At 46.3% G+C, this 15,717-nt stretch overlaps 1 long non-coding RNA gene across 1 annotated transcript; it reads right to left on the bottom strand.

Moving 5' to 3' along the window:
* Window positions 1–490: 490 nt before the first annotated feature.
* Window positions 491–10,218, bottom strand: LOC141277013 (uncharacterized). Its single transcript, XR_012327540.1, has 3 exons — window positions 9,635–10,218; window positions 2,568–2,647; window positions 491–2,432 (listed from the first exon to the last, which is right to left on the bottom strand). It is a non-coding gene; the product is annotated as an uncharacterized lncRNA (long non-coding RNA).
* Window positions 10,219–15,717: the final 5,499 nt, after the last annotated feature.

The raw sequence follows: 15,717 nt of genomic DNA, 5'->3' as shown, positions 1-15,717 counted from the left end.
TCAGCCCCAGCCTCTCTCCACACAACGCTCTGAGTCACCCGCAGGCCTCCCCTCTCTGTGCCCAGTGACGTCCTTACTGGCTTCATTTCCACAGCTGCCCGTGCTTAACATCGTCTCCGCAAAACTGCCAGGGTAAACTTTTAAGAAAGAAAATCCTGGAAATTAAAACGGCTTTTTGACCTAAATGGGAAGGAAATCCAAAAAAAGAGGGGATATATGTATACACAGGGCTGATTCACTGTGCTGTACAGCAGAAACTAACACAACGTTGTAAAGCAGCTCTACTCCAATAAAAATACATTTTAAAAAAGTTGAAAGGAAAGAAAATAAATAAAATAAGCATATTTCAAATGGTTAAAATAATAAAATGGATTTTAACAACTTCAGGGATACACGGAAAAATAATTATTTCACTATGGAAATTGTCAATTGCAAAAGTATACAAAATTAACTACAAATACAACATTTTTTAAAAAATAAATTTATTTTATTTATTTATTTTTGGCTGCGTTGGGTCTTCGTTGCTGCACGCGGGCTCTCTCGAGTTGTGGCGAGCGGGGTCTACCCTTTGTTGTGATGCGCTGGCTTCTCATTGCAGTGGCTTGTTGAGGAGCACGGGCTCTAGGCACGCGGGCTTCAGTAGTTGTGGTACGCGGGCTCAGTGGTTGTGTCTCACGGGCTCTGGAGCGCAGGCTCAGTAGTTGTGGCTCGCGGGCTCTAGAGCGCAAGCTCGAAGCTGTGGCGCACAGGCTTAGTTGCTCCGCGGCATGTGGGATCTTCCCGGACCAGGGCTTGAACCCGTTTCCCCTGCATTGGCAGGCAGACTCTTAACCACTGTGCCACCAGGGAAGTCCCAATATTTTCAGTTGCGTAGAAATGAACAAGTTTATATAAGATTTCAAGGGAGGGGGGTGGGAGGGAGGCTCAAGAGGGAGGGGATATATGTATACATATATCCGTAGCTATATTCACTTTGTTGTACAGCAGAAACTAACACAACATTGTAAAGCAATTATACTCCAATAAAAAAAAAAAACGATTTCAAGAGGGAACATATAACAGAAAACTTGGACGGAAATTCATTTGATGGAAATTATTCATCTTTTAAATTTATAGAATTTGCATAGGCACGGTTTTATCTCCTTTCATTTAAAGAAATAATTTCTGTTACAATAACTTAGGCTTTGAAATTGTAGCTGCCATTTTAAAAACAGCAGTACATGCAAGCAGAATTTCCAGATTCAAAGCTTAACAGGATTTTTGCCAAAGGTCACCGAAGCCTTTTGCATATAAGCTATCAAAATAAAGCTCCTGAGTAAAAGAACTGCCTGAAATGATCTAATCAAATAAAAATTGTTCAACTAATGTTCATCCTTTGCTAGGATATAAAAAGAAAATTAAAATTTCACAATGGTTTCATATACCTATGGACTTGGGTCAATTTACTTTTGAAAACAAACCAGCTACCCTCCCTAGCCTTTCCTGTACTAGCCTGGAAATTTAAATGGCTTTTAACAGTTTCAAGGATACATGGAAAAGTGATTCTCTTACCCTTGCGATTGTCACTAATTTTTCTTTTGAACTTGCAGAAGTTTCCCTATTAACACGAGAGACTCCAGAACCAAATAATCTTTTAAAAATGGAAAACAGATTGCTTTATCGCAATGCCTAAAACCTTCTCATTACATCTCAGATAAGATCCACATGGCTTTCCTACGAGGCCCTGCGTGCTCTGGCCTTTCCCTTCCTCTCAACTTTATCCCGTCCTCCTTCTTCTGGAACTCCACCGGCACCAGGCACACTGGCTTCCTCTGGGTCCCCGAGACACTCTCTACTTTTCCGGTTAGTGGTGGTGGTGCATGTGGTGGGGAGTTTTGGTTTTGCCTCAGGACCTTTGCACAAGCTCTTTCCTCTGTCCGGGGACACATTCCCGTCCACCTTCTGCCGACTGCATCTCATCTTTCAGGGTTTATCCCAAATACACACCACCTTCCCGGAAAAGCCTGGCAGGAAGAGGGTCCTGTAGAGCAGCATGGGCAGATAGGCAAATAGTCAGCAAATCATCTCTCTTTAAAAGTAAATCAGGGACTTCCCTGGCGGTCCAGTGGTTAGGAGTCCGCGATTCCACTGCAGGGGTCCTGGGTTGGATTCCTGATCGGGGAGCTAGGATCCCACAAGCCGTGCGGCGCAGCAAGAAAAAAAAAAAAAGTAAATCAATATCTTAAATTTCCTGTCTTGTCTCTTCATCAATTCCTTGAGGGGTGGCTTTGGCTGAGACCCTGGGGACAGTGGTCATTGGCAGAGAAGCTCTGTGGGATCGGCTCACATTCTTTCAGCTGCCAGGGCCTTGCTAGTGTGTGGTTGGACTTTCCAAGCTCTGCTTTCTCCCCTTGACATGTGTCAGTCAAGCCCCCTTTCTTGGGTCAGGTTCCCTGCAAGCAGATGGAATTCTCATACAAGTGGTAGCTTGGGAGAGTGCTGTGAGGAGGGATTTGTAGGGAGGTGAGTGAAATAGGAGAGGGAAGGGGGGCAGCTAAGAAGAGATGTGGTTTCAGCTGAAGTCTCACCTCAGCCTCACCCCACAGACGCTCTGGAACATGAATGGCAGCAACGAGTTGTCCTCCTTGAAGCAGGGGGTCCAAGTCTCCTTTTGAAGCAAGACGAATAAAACACAGAATGGGAGGAAATATTGAAAACGTATATCTAATAAGGGGTTAATATCCAGAATATATTAAAAAAACTTCTACAACTCAACAACAAAAACAACCCAATTTAAAAGTGAGCAAAGGACTGAACAGACATTTCTCCAAAGAAGATACACAAATGGCCAATAAGCCCATGAAAAGATGCTCAGCATCACTGATCACGAGGGAAATGCCAATCAAACCACAGAAAGAGGCCACCTCACACCCATCAGGATGGCTACTATAAAACACTTCAACAAAACAAAACCAAAACCAGAAAATAACAAGTATTGGCAAGCCATTTAAATTTCCAGGCTAGTACAAGAAAGGCTACTATAAAACACTTCAACAAAACAAAACCAAAACCAGAAAATAACAAGTATTGGCAAGAACTTGGAAAAATCGGAACCCTTGTGCACTGTTGCTAGGAATGTAAAATGGTGCAGCCACTGTGGAAAGCATTATTCGGCAGTTCCTCAAGTAATTAGAAATAGTATTCCCGTGTGATCCAGCAGTTCCATTTCTGGATATAGGAGGTATATAGGTGTATAGATATTCAACAGAATTGGAAGCAGGGTCTTGAAGGGATGTTTGCACATCCATGTTCCCAGCAGCATTATTCACAAGAGCCAAAAGGTGGAAGCAACCCAAGTGTCTATCGATGGATGAATGGATAAAGAAAACGTGGTCTATACATGCCGTTGAATATGGAGGCTTAAGGGAAGGAAATCCTGACACACGCCATGACATGGATGAACCTTGAGTACATTGTGTTCAGTGAACTAAGCCATTCACAAAAGGATAAATACCATATGATCCCACTTACGTGAAGTACCTAGAGTTGTCAAGTTCACAGAGACAGAAAGTGGAGTGGTGGTTACCAGGCGCTGGGGCAAGAGCAGGGAGTGGGGAGTTGCTATTTCATGGGGACAGAGTTTCAATTTTGCAAGGTGGCTAGAGTTCTGGAGACTAGTTGCCTATCAAAGCAAATGCACCTAACATTACTGAACCATACGCTTAAAATGGTTTACATGATTTTTTTCTTTTTTAAGAAGATGTTGGGGGGTAGGAATTAATTAATTAATTATTTTTGCTGTGTTGGGTCTTCGTTTCTATGCGAGGGCTTTCTCTAGTTGTGGCAAGCGGGGGCCACTCTTCATCGCGGTGCACGGGCCTCTCACTATCGCGGCCTCTCTTGTTGCAGAGCACAGGCTCCAGACGCGCAGGCTCGGTAGTTGTGGCTCTTGGGCCTAGTTGCTCCGCGGCATGTGGGATCCTCCCAGACCAGGGCTTGAACCCGTGTCCCCTGCATTAGCAGGCAGATTCTCAACGACTGCGCCACCAGGGAAGCCCGGTTTACATGATTTTAAAAAGGAATCCTGTGATATTGGTAGAGAAAAAAAAAGTTGCAAAGTAACAGGTCTGTAAATACAAATTGGCATATTTTCTTAAAGCCAGCTGTACTCTTATAGTAATTAGTAGTAGTATATTGTTTAAATTGGGGAGGGTGTTTTATTATCTATTCTGTAATAAATTTTAAAAGACAATCGCTAGATTAGAAACGTAGGAGATTTCGATCCTTCGGGGTGGCATTTGCATTTTTAGAATCCTTAGCTGCCCTACAATGGGAATTCCTCCTGGGTACAGTGCATCCAGTCCAGCCTTGCCCATGCAGACCCTCCAAACAACATTTGCATGTTTCAATATTGGCTTGGCTACTGGGTATTTCCTGAATGAACGTCCCAATTCCAGATGAAAAAGACTTCCTCAGAAAGCCGGCTTCATCCTGAGGGGTTCCTCCTGAGGTGTCACATGGAGCAGGCGGGTTCCTCGGACAGAGAGCAGGGAAACTTGGAGAGAACCAGAGCACTTACTCTTTTCCAATTTCACTTCTGTACAATCTGACTTCATTGAAAACCAAAACTTCCATAGAGACTCATTTATCCATTCAACGTTTATTGAATGCCATCTCCCTGCAAGCCACCTGAAAATAACTATCAAAAATAAGGACAGAGCTTTTCCTGAGTCCATTTCATTGAGGTATAACTTACATACAGTACAATTCACCCTTCCAGGCGTACAGTTCTGTGAGGTGACAAATGTATATCGCGTAGCCACCGCCACAATCATGATATAGGATGTTTCTATCATCCCGGAGAGTTCTCTCGTGCCCCTTTGTAAACAAGCCGTCCCCTCCCCTCCAGGACCTGGCAGCCACTAATCTGAATTTTGTCCCTATAGTTCTGCCTTTTCCAATGTCCAGTAAATGAAATCACACAGTATGTAGCTTTCGTGTCCGGCTTCTTTCGCTTAGCGTAACGCTTTTGAAATTCATCCATATTGTTTCCTTATCAGTCATTCATTCCTTTTTATTACTGGGTAGTATTCCGTGTCTGGATGTACCACAGCTTATTTATCCGTTCACGAGCTGATGGACATTTGGGTTGTTTCCAGTTTGCAGCGTTATGAATAAGGCTGGGTGCACAGACATTTGCATATGGGTCTTCGTGTGGACATAAGTTTTCATCTCTCTTAGATTAATACCTGGGAGTGGGATTGCTGGGTCATTTGGAGAGTGTATGTTTAAATGAATAAGAAACTGCCCAGATGTTTTCTAAAACAGCTTTTAGAAACATTAAACTAAACACTAAACTCTAAAACATTTTTGCATTCCTCCCAGCGATATATACAAGTTCAAGTCGCTCTGCATCCCTGCCGACCAGACAAAGCTTTTCGCAAGCATCAGCACCTTAATTACCTCAAACCTGCAGTAATCATGTTCATTACATCATCGGCAATACGTGGCTGTATCTTTAAACTTCTCTCTCTCTAAGCGGGGGCTCAGAACTACGCACTGCTTGGTTGTTTCCACGGTGCATATATGTCTTTATAAAATAGTAATATAAAAGTGCCTTAATGATCTCATTTGGTTTAAGAAATTACAGCAAGGCAGAGTTAGCCCTTTAACGAAATAGAAATAGACAAAGAATAGAATAGTGCACGCTCAGTGTTAGAAGGGATCTTAAAAGCCTTCCCTCCAGCCCCACCCCTGTCCCCACCCCCATGGGACGCTTGAATCCATCTTACTGTGTTCCTGGCAAGGGGCCATCCAGGTTCCGCTGTAATCAGTTCTCTCTCAGGTAACTCCCTCTCCGCTCCCCTCCCCACCCCCATAGCAATCAGGAGTCTGACTGTCACCAAAAGACACGGTCAGCAGAAATTGTGTGCCCTGTGGACAGCCACCCTTGCTGCACGGTTCTTCAGCTCATTGGTCTTGTTTGGGGAACGGGTGCTGACATGATTCCAATACCTTTTTTTTTTTTTCACCTTCAGAATCCCTCTTCCAATCTGCTGGTGAGAATGAAGCCCCATGAAGGGGGCCTGGTTTAGGGGGGCAGAGCCTTTGGCATCCTTGATGTTCTACCTCTTGTTTGTCCCAACGCCCCAGTCCAATCCCTATTTTGATCTGATGTCTCTCCAAATATTTGAAAGCAGCTCTCACGGCTCCTAAGGGACTCGCCTCTCATCCTGACTAAACATCACCAGTTCTCTCGACCATCCTCACACACTGGGATTTTGAGTGTCCCATCCCTCCCACTCCTGTCAGTCAGTGGATCTGGCCGGGTCTGATATCTTTCCAGACCAGGGAGCTCAGCACTGAGCCCAGAGCTCAGTGGGTCCAGTGAACATGGAGGAGATTCTGATCCAGGTCACATTCAGTTTTTTAAGAGGTCTCTGGTGCTTCCCACTGAATATACCAGCAGCTACAGTCTGTGTGGCTGACTGATTACTCATATCTTCCCCAATCTGTATCTGCAGAATCAAACTCTGGGGGGCTCAAGAGAGGGACCATACATGTTCTCATTATAGATTTACTCATTGCCCCATTTCCTAGGGCTTTGGGTGACGCTGATGTTAAAATCAATTATGTTTACTATCTCAACTTTGTGTCACCTCCACATTGGATAAGCAGGTCTACAATACCTTTGTTCAGCGATGAATATTTGTTGAGCAGCTACTATGTTCTGTGCACCCAGTCAGGCACTGGAAATACAAAGATGAATTGAACAGGGCCACTCTCTAGAGGTGCTTACGGTCCAGTAGATGACCACGTTGTATAATACCGTGAAAGTTTCCCGTAGGACCCCATCAGCATAGTCATCAGAACACCAGGCCTCCTGTCTTCAACCAGCCACTGATACATCCGCTTGTACCAGCACCCAGCCCAGATGGTTCCATTTCCCCAAGTGGCTGTCATGAGAAAGCTTGGAGAACATCTAGAAATCTGGATACACGATGTCTGTACATCATTGCTGAGTTAGGGGTCAGAGCATTCAGAGGGACCAGGACATCAGTCTGCTATGAATGGTATTGAGTAAGTGGCCAGCCCACACTCTCACCACACCCCTCTGTCCTCATCCCATGTTCCCTAATCTCAAAACATTACATAAACTTTTGCACATGGTTGTAAAGATTACTGAAGAGACAAAAGAGTATGCAGTGGGTAATAAGCTCCTGGAGTGGTCCAGCTGACATCAACAGGTAAATAATAGGTGTGTGATGAATGAAATTGTATTTTCGGTCTAACCCTTATTCCAAAGTAATAAATCTTGTAATGCAATTTGGGCACTGTCTAAGAGACTGATGGAAATTTGGGCCTGGAGCTGGACTTTTTAAGAGGTTCTGCTTGGGCCGTGGAAATTGGCAGTCTAGGTGCTAACTGACTTTTTGCAGGAAGAGGGGAGGAGAGAAGAGGCCCAGTGCCTTAGCACTGACTTTCAGAGGCCTGGACCTGGCTCCCTCACAGAAGGCAAAAGACTGCCTTGGGCAGTCACATTCCAAGTGGGAGAAAGGTGAACCCTTTAGGTGTGCTTTTTTTTTTTTTTTAGCTTATTGAATTATTTTATTTTATTGGAGTATAGTTGATTTACAATGTTGTGTTAGTTTCAGGTGTACAGCAAAGTGATTCAGTTATACATATACATATATTCATTGTTTTTCAGATTCTTTACCCATATAGATTATTACAGAATATTGAGTAGAGTTCCCTGTGCTATACAGTAGGTCCTTGTTGGTTATCTATTTTATATATAGTAGTGTGTGTATGCTAATCCCAAGCTCCTAATTTACCCCTCCCCCCAACGTGTCCCCCTTTGGTAACCGTTAAGTTTGTTTTTGAAGTCTGTGAGTCTGTTAAATAAGTTCGTCTGTGTCATTTTTAAAATCAGATTCCACATATAAGTGATATCATATATTTATCTTGCTCTTTATGATTTATTTCACTTGGCATGATAATCTCTAGTTGCATCCCTGTTGCTGCAAATGGCATTATTTCATTCTTTTTCATGGCTGAGTAATATTCCATTGTATATGTGTACCACATCTTCTTTATCCATTCCTCTGTCGATGGACATTTAGGTTTCTTCCACGTCCTAGCTATTGTAAGTAGTGCTGCAATGAACACTGGGGTGCCTGTATCTTTTCAAAGTATGGTTTTCTCTGGATATATGCCCAGGATGGGATTGCTGTAGGTGTGCATTTTTAACAGCCATTTAATTGTACCCATGCAGCATTTGTAGTTCTCTGGTCTGGGTTTTGTTCCCATTTCAATTCCCTGGTCCCCATGCCCTCACCTCTGATCTGTTTACAAGAAATCAAGATGGAACCATAGATGTGAGGGTGGTTTCTGTAGCTGACAGCTCTGATCCCGAGGAGCAAACCTTTGGAAAAGAGTCGTTTCCTCAGGAAATTCTTCTTTGGCCTCCTCCCCCAGAAAACCTGTGGCATCTCAACCCCTGCTCTAGAAAGGTTTCCTACGGTGCCCAGGAAACACGCTCCTTACCCAGAAAGTGACAATTGCCAGTCGGTTTAAAGAACAACGTTTGCACCGTGTATGGTTTATTTTTTTTCTTCGTTTCCACTGGAAGAAACCCCTACCGGGGAGGGCAGGGGGAAGGGCGCTGCATCTGATTTCTCTTCGGCCAAGGCTGGGGGAACTCTTTTCGTTGTTGTTTACTTACTTCTCCCAGCGGTTTTTGTTCAGCCCCGGGGGAAGCTGCGCTGCGGCTCCTCAGATGTTATTTATCTTTTCCTGCGAGGGACTTGTGACAGTCCAGGGTGTTGTGTATCCTGTGAGATTGTTTATCGCCCAGCCCATGCGGTGGCCGGAGCTGCCTTCTCGCCAGCACTTCACGTCCCCAAACCCGGGGCTACGTGAGCGGGCGAAGGGAGGGGAGGTTACGTTTGGGCGCTGGGATGAACCCGCGTCCTCTGGAGCCCGGAGCAACGTGTCCTCAGGCAGAGGCTCTGACCCCAGGGCGCCCAGGTGAAATTAACCAGACAGCCGCGTGTCTGCAAGTCACCGCCGCGCCCTCCAGCCGGGGGCCTGGCGGGGGCCACCCGGAGGCGCAGCGCCCCGGAGCCGGGCCAGGCAGGCGGGCGCGCGCGCGCGCGGGGAGCTCGCTGACCCGAGTCGCCAGTGGGTCAGCCCTGCCCAATGGCTCAACTCTCGAGGGACATTGTCGTACGTGAGAGGCTGCCCCCTCAACCTCGCCGGCCCCCTTCGCCACTGGGTTTGCTCCGTGTAGAATCACCCTCGGCTCAGGTCACGGGAGGAACGAGGTTGGCACCGGGTGGAGTCGAGGATTGGGAACTTTCGGTTCTGCTTGTGACCCAGGCCGGTGGAAGGTTTGAAATGCGCCCGTAGGGTGGCTTTGGGCGGATTCTTGCCTTTTCCTTTCTCCTTTCCATTCCTATCCTTTTCTCTTCCGTTTTCTTTTTCTTTCTTGTTCCCCTGGGCGCCTTGGAGGGCTAGGTCTCTCTTGCCATCGTTGGGAGCGCGCCGCGGACGCGAAGGCAGGACAGAAAGGAGCAGCGCCCGTCTCTAGCAGCCTGACCATCCTTATACCGCACACACGCGCACACACACACACATGCACACTCACACTTACGGGGAAAGATCAAACGCGCACGGCAGCCCGAAGTCTGTTTTCTCAGGCGTCCCTCCGCCATCACCACATTGTTAGCGGGACAATGGGCTCCTGTGTCAGTCCTGTTGGCACCAGTTTTGTACGATGCAGGAAACAGCATTTCCTCTCGGCGCTGGAAAATTAACTTGGATCGTGCTTTTCCCTTTTTATGGAGAATCCGCACACACCCCGGGAAACCTGAGCTCCCGGAGAGGGGAAGGAGCGGCAGCAGTAGACATCCCACAGCCCCGCCCGGGTCCGTCCCCTTCCCGCTCCGGCTCCGGGTCACCGCCAAAGGAGGAAACTCCCGGCGCTGAACAATGAGATGGGGCTGGATGTCTCAACAGTGACCCTCCCGCTGGGGCTATCGGGGACCCGCCGTGCCAAGGCTCGCTGCCCTCCTGCGCCCCTTCTGTTTGGAAGGGGAAATTGGCAGAAGGGGACCCCGGCTCTGGAGGTACCGGCAGTCTGCTCCAAGCTGTGCAAGCTTGGGCAATGGGACGAGTTGCCTAGGTGGTCCCCAAATACACAAAACGGAACAACTGTTCGGCCCACAAAAGCCTCGTAAACATTATCGTAGTCCACTTAGTATTTCATCTCACTTTGCCCTGCATCCTGTATTGTTCCTTGGAGTAGCACTCGATTGCAAAACCAAGGAGGCGGTGTGCGGTGGGGCGTGTGTGTGGGGGTCTCCTTCGCCTGCATTTATCACTATAAATGTCACTAACCATGCAGACATTGGTGACTCTCTTTGCTACCCCTGCTGCCACCGCCTCCCACTGTTCGTATTTGTAGACTGGGGATACTAACAGCTGGCTACCGGACGTACCCATAGGATCTACACGTGTACGTAGTTCACATGCTATTTTCTACACGGCATGCTTGTGTACGCACACGCGTAGAACACGTACTACAATGTGCATTTTAGTAACTGCAGTACCACTACCATCTGGCTGTCCTCTCCCCTGCTGTTGGTGATCCTCTGTAGAGAAGAAAATGGAAACTCCATCTCAAATCCGTGACGGGTATACCTCTGCCTCTCGTTAATCTTCTTTTGTAGCAAACTCTTCTACCATTTGATGTGAATTTAATTTTTGAACATGGTATTCCTCATCGAACTTTAAACTCTCAATTTTTAAAAATAGACTTTATTTTTTAAGTCAGGTTTAGCTTCGCAGCAAAATTGAGCAGAAAGTACAGGGTTTCCCATACACCCCCTCCCCCCATGCGGTACAGACTCCCCCCCACCCCCCGCCAACCAGAGTGGTACCTTTGTTACAGTCGATGAACTTAGATTGACACATCTTAATCACCCAAAGTCCACGGCTTACATTACGGTTCACTCGTGGTGGTGTACCGTCAATGGGTCTGGATCAATGTATAACCACATGTATCTACCATGATAGTGTCATGCAGAGTGGTTTTACCACCCTAAAAATCCTCTGTGGTCCATCTATTCACCCCTCGAACCCCTCACTTTTTGAGTTTATCATCATGCCTAATTGATGTTAAGATCAAAATAGAGACTGTGGAGAAAGCGCTTTGAGGACTTTCTAGCCTATGGGAGCAGGATATGAATAAGAGTTATTGGAATTATTGATCTATTGGTGGCCCTGCCTTCTAACCCTCCAGGTTTCAATCTGCCCTTTTCCTGATCGCCCATGTCCATCCCTCCCTCCTCGTCCAGCTGTAAGAGTTACTGGTCTGTAAAACAATACTTAAATATTTAAATCTTCTAGGGAAGCACTAAAAGGAACCCTTGGGACTCTTTGTAATGTGAAAATCATCCCCTAATTGCTTTGCTCCTAGTCACTTCAGTTCTTACTGTCCTCTGAGGTGAGCCAGGGCTGAAAGCCAAGGCTGCTTAATGCTTCTTGAATGAATGAGTGCTTGACTGTACATTCTATTTTTCATTTACATGTTATTTTATTTATAAGTTTAGAAAAGCGATTATAGCTTGCGGTCTACAGGAATCAATTTGGGGAGAAATAGACGGGGTGATCCCTAAAATGCGTTCATCCTAAATGCTCAACAAACACTCTTTAATAATGAAGTTGGCTTGCTCCTATGGTTAGCCAAGAGTGGGGGAGACTTAGGGCAGCACAGTGTACAAAAAGCCCTGTGGTGCTGTGAGTTCACTTCTCAGGAGGGTCCTCGCGGCTTTTGCAGAATGCTTACTGCCCCCGAGAGCCTCATTGCTGTGGCTTTTTGATAGAGTGTGTGCCGCTCTGAGTCGACCCTATTGTGGTTCTTTTTCTTTTTCTTTATGTGATCCCATTAGCCTGTGAGTCCCTTAAAGGATCATCCTGATTCTGCAGATCTATCACTGTTTCTTCACCTAGAAACACGTCAATAAATGTCTGACCATGACAATGAGAATAAGACAGTGACCCGTGTAAAACGAATGCAGAGGTCAAAAGTCATCGTGTAGCAAATTAAATGATGTCTAATGCCCTCCAGTGGCAGTTGTCCAATGGCATTCCATGGATGTGCTTCAAGGGACCAGTGGGGAAGGGAAGTTTCTAGGGACACTTCTCCTAGAGTGCTTTTATATTTGAGGTCCTACTGCTCAGGACAATTTTGCAAACATCCCCCTTAGAAGAATGACAGCAGCAGACAAAGGCAGATTGCCATCCCAGATCTATTAATGGAGGAAACATTTAAGGTTGAACTTTCCCCATCACCAACCCTGAAAAAACCTTTCGGAATATGCTCTATATTCTACGAACCAGAAAGAACATTTTTCAGAAAAGAAATGCTCAGAACTTGGAGAGAATGAGGAAGGTTTTAATCCTCTATCCTCTTCGATAGAAATAGTTGCCTGGGCCGCCGCTCTGATTCCTCAGGTTCCACTGGTCCACACGCTGTTGGGCTGTGGGCGTTTCCACCTTACTTTTTTGCTGTCGGCAGAAAACAGGTGGCTCCCTCCCCCCACCCCCCCAAGTCTTCTCAGAATTAGCCCGAATTTAAGCTAAACAAGTCGGGCTGGTTGAGTTGCGGATCGTCTTTGATAACCTCCAGCTGGGAGGATTTCAGGACTCCGTGAGCTGGCAAATGCAGAATGGTTGCGTCTCTTGTCTTCCAGGGGGCTGTTCATGTTGGCTTAACTCCTGTAGGTAACTATAGATGAATCTTTTCTTTTCTTCGTGGATTACTGAAACATATCAGTCGAGCTGTTCCTTGGCTCCTCTAAACTGAGTCTATGTGAAAGAAATTCATTCAGGGAGTTAACACAAGCCCTCTCTTGCTTTGTGAAGCATCCTGCCTCGGCCTTCCACTTGCCACTCTATTCCTGGGCTTTGGATCTGGTCCTTCCTAACCTGGTTTCCTGCCTGTGTCTAGGACGGTTGCCAGGTCCCTTTTCCCCAAGTCGGGTCCCGAGGCTGGGACCTGGTCGAGAGCCCCTTGCCTACTCCTTCCTATGAAATATGTCCACTCCGATTTCCCCCTGTGGTGCTCTGCCCACATATCCAGGCATCCTTTTCCTTCATCCTGGGCTCCTTCCTTTATTGCTGATTAATTTCCTAGACTTGGACTGAAGATTACTATAACCTGTGGACGCCCCTCTCACATGACCATCCGTGGCAGGGTCGACTCTCCCGGCCTCTGCACCCCTCCTTGGAGTAGGGCTTTCCTCCTCTTCACTTGCTTCAGTTTATTGCGAGTATCTGACTGCACCCAGTGACAGCTGAAAACCTTTCTGAAAGGAGGCAGGTGTAAACTTTTAAAAGATTAATAGAGAGTCATCGTTATGACATCTGAAAAAAACAGAAACGTGAATCACAGCAAGATTTGAAATAGCCAGTGATGTTTACAATCACCTTGCAGGTTTCGGTCTGCAAGGCGAGATTCCAGGTCTTTTTGTTTTCTCCTGGATGTTCTGCTCACATCTTCAGCAAGCTGCCACCTGGCGAGCAGTGGTGACTTAGATTTTCCAATGGTTAGATTCGTCCACCATAAGAGTCAGTGAATCCAAGGGCATAGCATGGCTTGAATGAATTACGCATGTAAAGGAAGATGCCTTTAATATAGAAACTGTTGGTGTAGTAAGCATTCTTTTAAAATCTTCAACATGAATCTTAAAGATTCATGATCTTTAAGGTCATACGATGACCTCCTATTGGCAATAAGCTTTCGTTTCTAAATGTCTCCACCCTGTCCTAAGTAGTTTGGGATCTAGAAGTTAATTTAAACTTATTGTATTCCTTATAGCATGATTTAACTAAATAAAACTTCTGGATAAAACATGGTAATAAATGAAATTCAGTGAGTCACCAATCTTCAGCTGCGTTCAGACCCTGGTCTTATGTGTATACTTGGGTTGAAAACACCTTTTAACGCACCTGTAACCTTTCTGCACTGCCCACCTCCTACCAGCCTCTTCCCTTGTGTTAACTCCCAGTTATAATAACAGCAAGGCTGTTCTCCCCTAGGATAGATGGAACCTTTTCTATAAAAATGCCTCCTCTGCTTCTCCCTCTTGCCGCCTTTGTCTTCCTCCCAAAAGCTCTGAATGAAGAAAGAGAAAGGATGAAATGGCACGTGCAGTATGGCCACCACGGTTGTCTTCTTTCTAATCAAAAGAAGAATTTAGGGCTTCCCTGGTGGCGCAGTGGTTAAGAATCCGCCTGCTAATGCAGGGGACATGGGTTTGAGCCCTGGTCTGGGAAGATCCCACATGCCGCGGAGCAACTAGGCCCGAGAGCCACAACTACTGAGCCTGCGCGTCTGGAGCCTGTGCTCCGCAACAAGAGAGGCCACGACAGTGAGAGGCCCGCACACCACGATGAACAGTGGCCCCCGCTTGCCACAACTAGAGAAAGCCCTCGCACAGAAACGAAGACCCAACACAGCCAAAAGATAAAAAATAAAAATAAATAAATTAAAAGAAGGCTCAACATTTAAAAAAAAAAAAAAAGAATCCGCCTGCCAATGTAGGGGACACAGGTCCGAGCCCTGGTCCGGAAAGATCCCACATGCCGCAGAGCAACTAAGCCCGTGCGCCACAACTACTGAGCCTGTGCTCTAGAGCCTGAGAGCCACAACTACTGAGCCCACATGCCACAACTACTGAAGCCCACGCACTAGAGCCTGTGCTCCGCAACAAGAGAAGCCACAGCAATGAGAGGCCTGCGCACTGCAAGGAAGAGTAGCCCCTGCTCGCCGCAACTAGAAAAAAGAAAGCCCGCATGCAGCAACAAAGACCCAACGCAGCCAAAAATAACTAAATTAATTAATTTAAAAAAAAAGAAGAATTTACACAGGGAACCATATTCAATATCCTGTGATAAACCATAATGGAAAAGAACATGAAAAAGAATATATATATGTATTACTGAGTCACTTTGTTTTTACAGCAGAAATTAACACAGCATTGTAAATCAATTATACTTCAATAAAATTTTTTTTAAAAGAAGAAGAATTTACATTTTGGCCACCTTTCTTAACCAGGCGCTTTGCCAAGTTAAGAACTTTGAAGCCAAAGTTCACGTTCAGGCATCCGATATGCCGATGCACCCCTCTGCTCACATGCGTGCATGCGTGCTCACACACACACACACACACACGCACACACACGCATGCATACCTGCCACCCAGCCTAGGGCAAACCAATCCACAGGCTTGACTGAGCCAACAAGACACAGTCTCTTGACAGTTTAAATCATGAAGAGTTACAGGCAGAGAAGATTGACAAATGAGTCATGTCAGTGGGGAAGCCCCGCTGAGCGTGTCCGGCGGGCTGAGCATGTCCAGAGGGCTGAGTACATCCAGCGGGCTGAATCTGGTGCAAAGCACCTCAATGCCTCTCCCGTACTATTGCCCCAAAAGGTAAGCAGTTTCATCCCTGTTTTACAAATGAGGAAACTGAGGCTCAGCACAGTTTTGTCCCTTGCCAGGATCACACATGTCTTCCCTTCAGAGGTAGCCAGCTTCCTCACTCCCTGGTGGGCAAGAGAGGAAGATCCAGGCTCCCCTTGCTGAAGCCAGCTTTTCTTGGGCCCCACGAGATCTCAACTCCTACCACCCTCACTTCCTTTGCCCCCCTTTTTTAACACGATCAAGTC

The sequence above is a fragment of the Tursiops truncatus genome, chromosome 18 (assembly GCF_011762595.2).
Source record: "Tursiops truncatus isolate mTurTru1 chromosome 18, mTurTru1.mat.Y, whole genome shotgun sequence".
Lineage (NCBI taxonomy): Eukaryota > Metazoa > Chordata > Mammalia > Artiodactyla > Delphinidae > Tursiops > Tursiops truncatus.
This window is presented reverse-complemented; position numbering and strand designations above follow the sequence as displayed.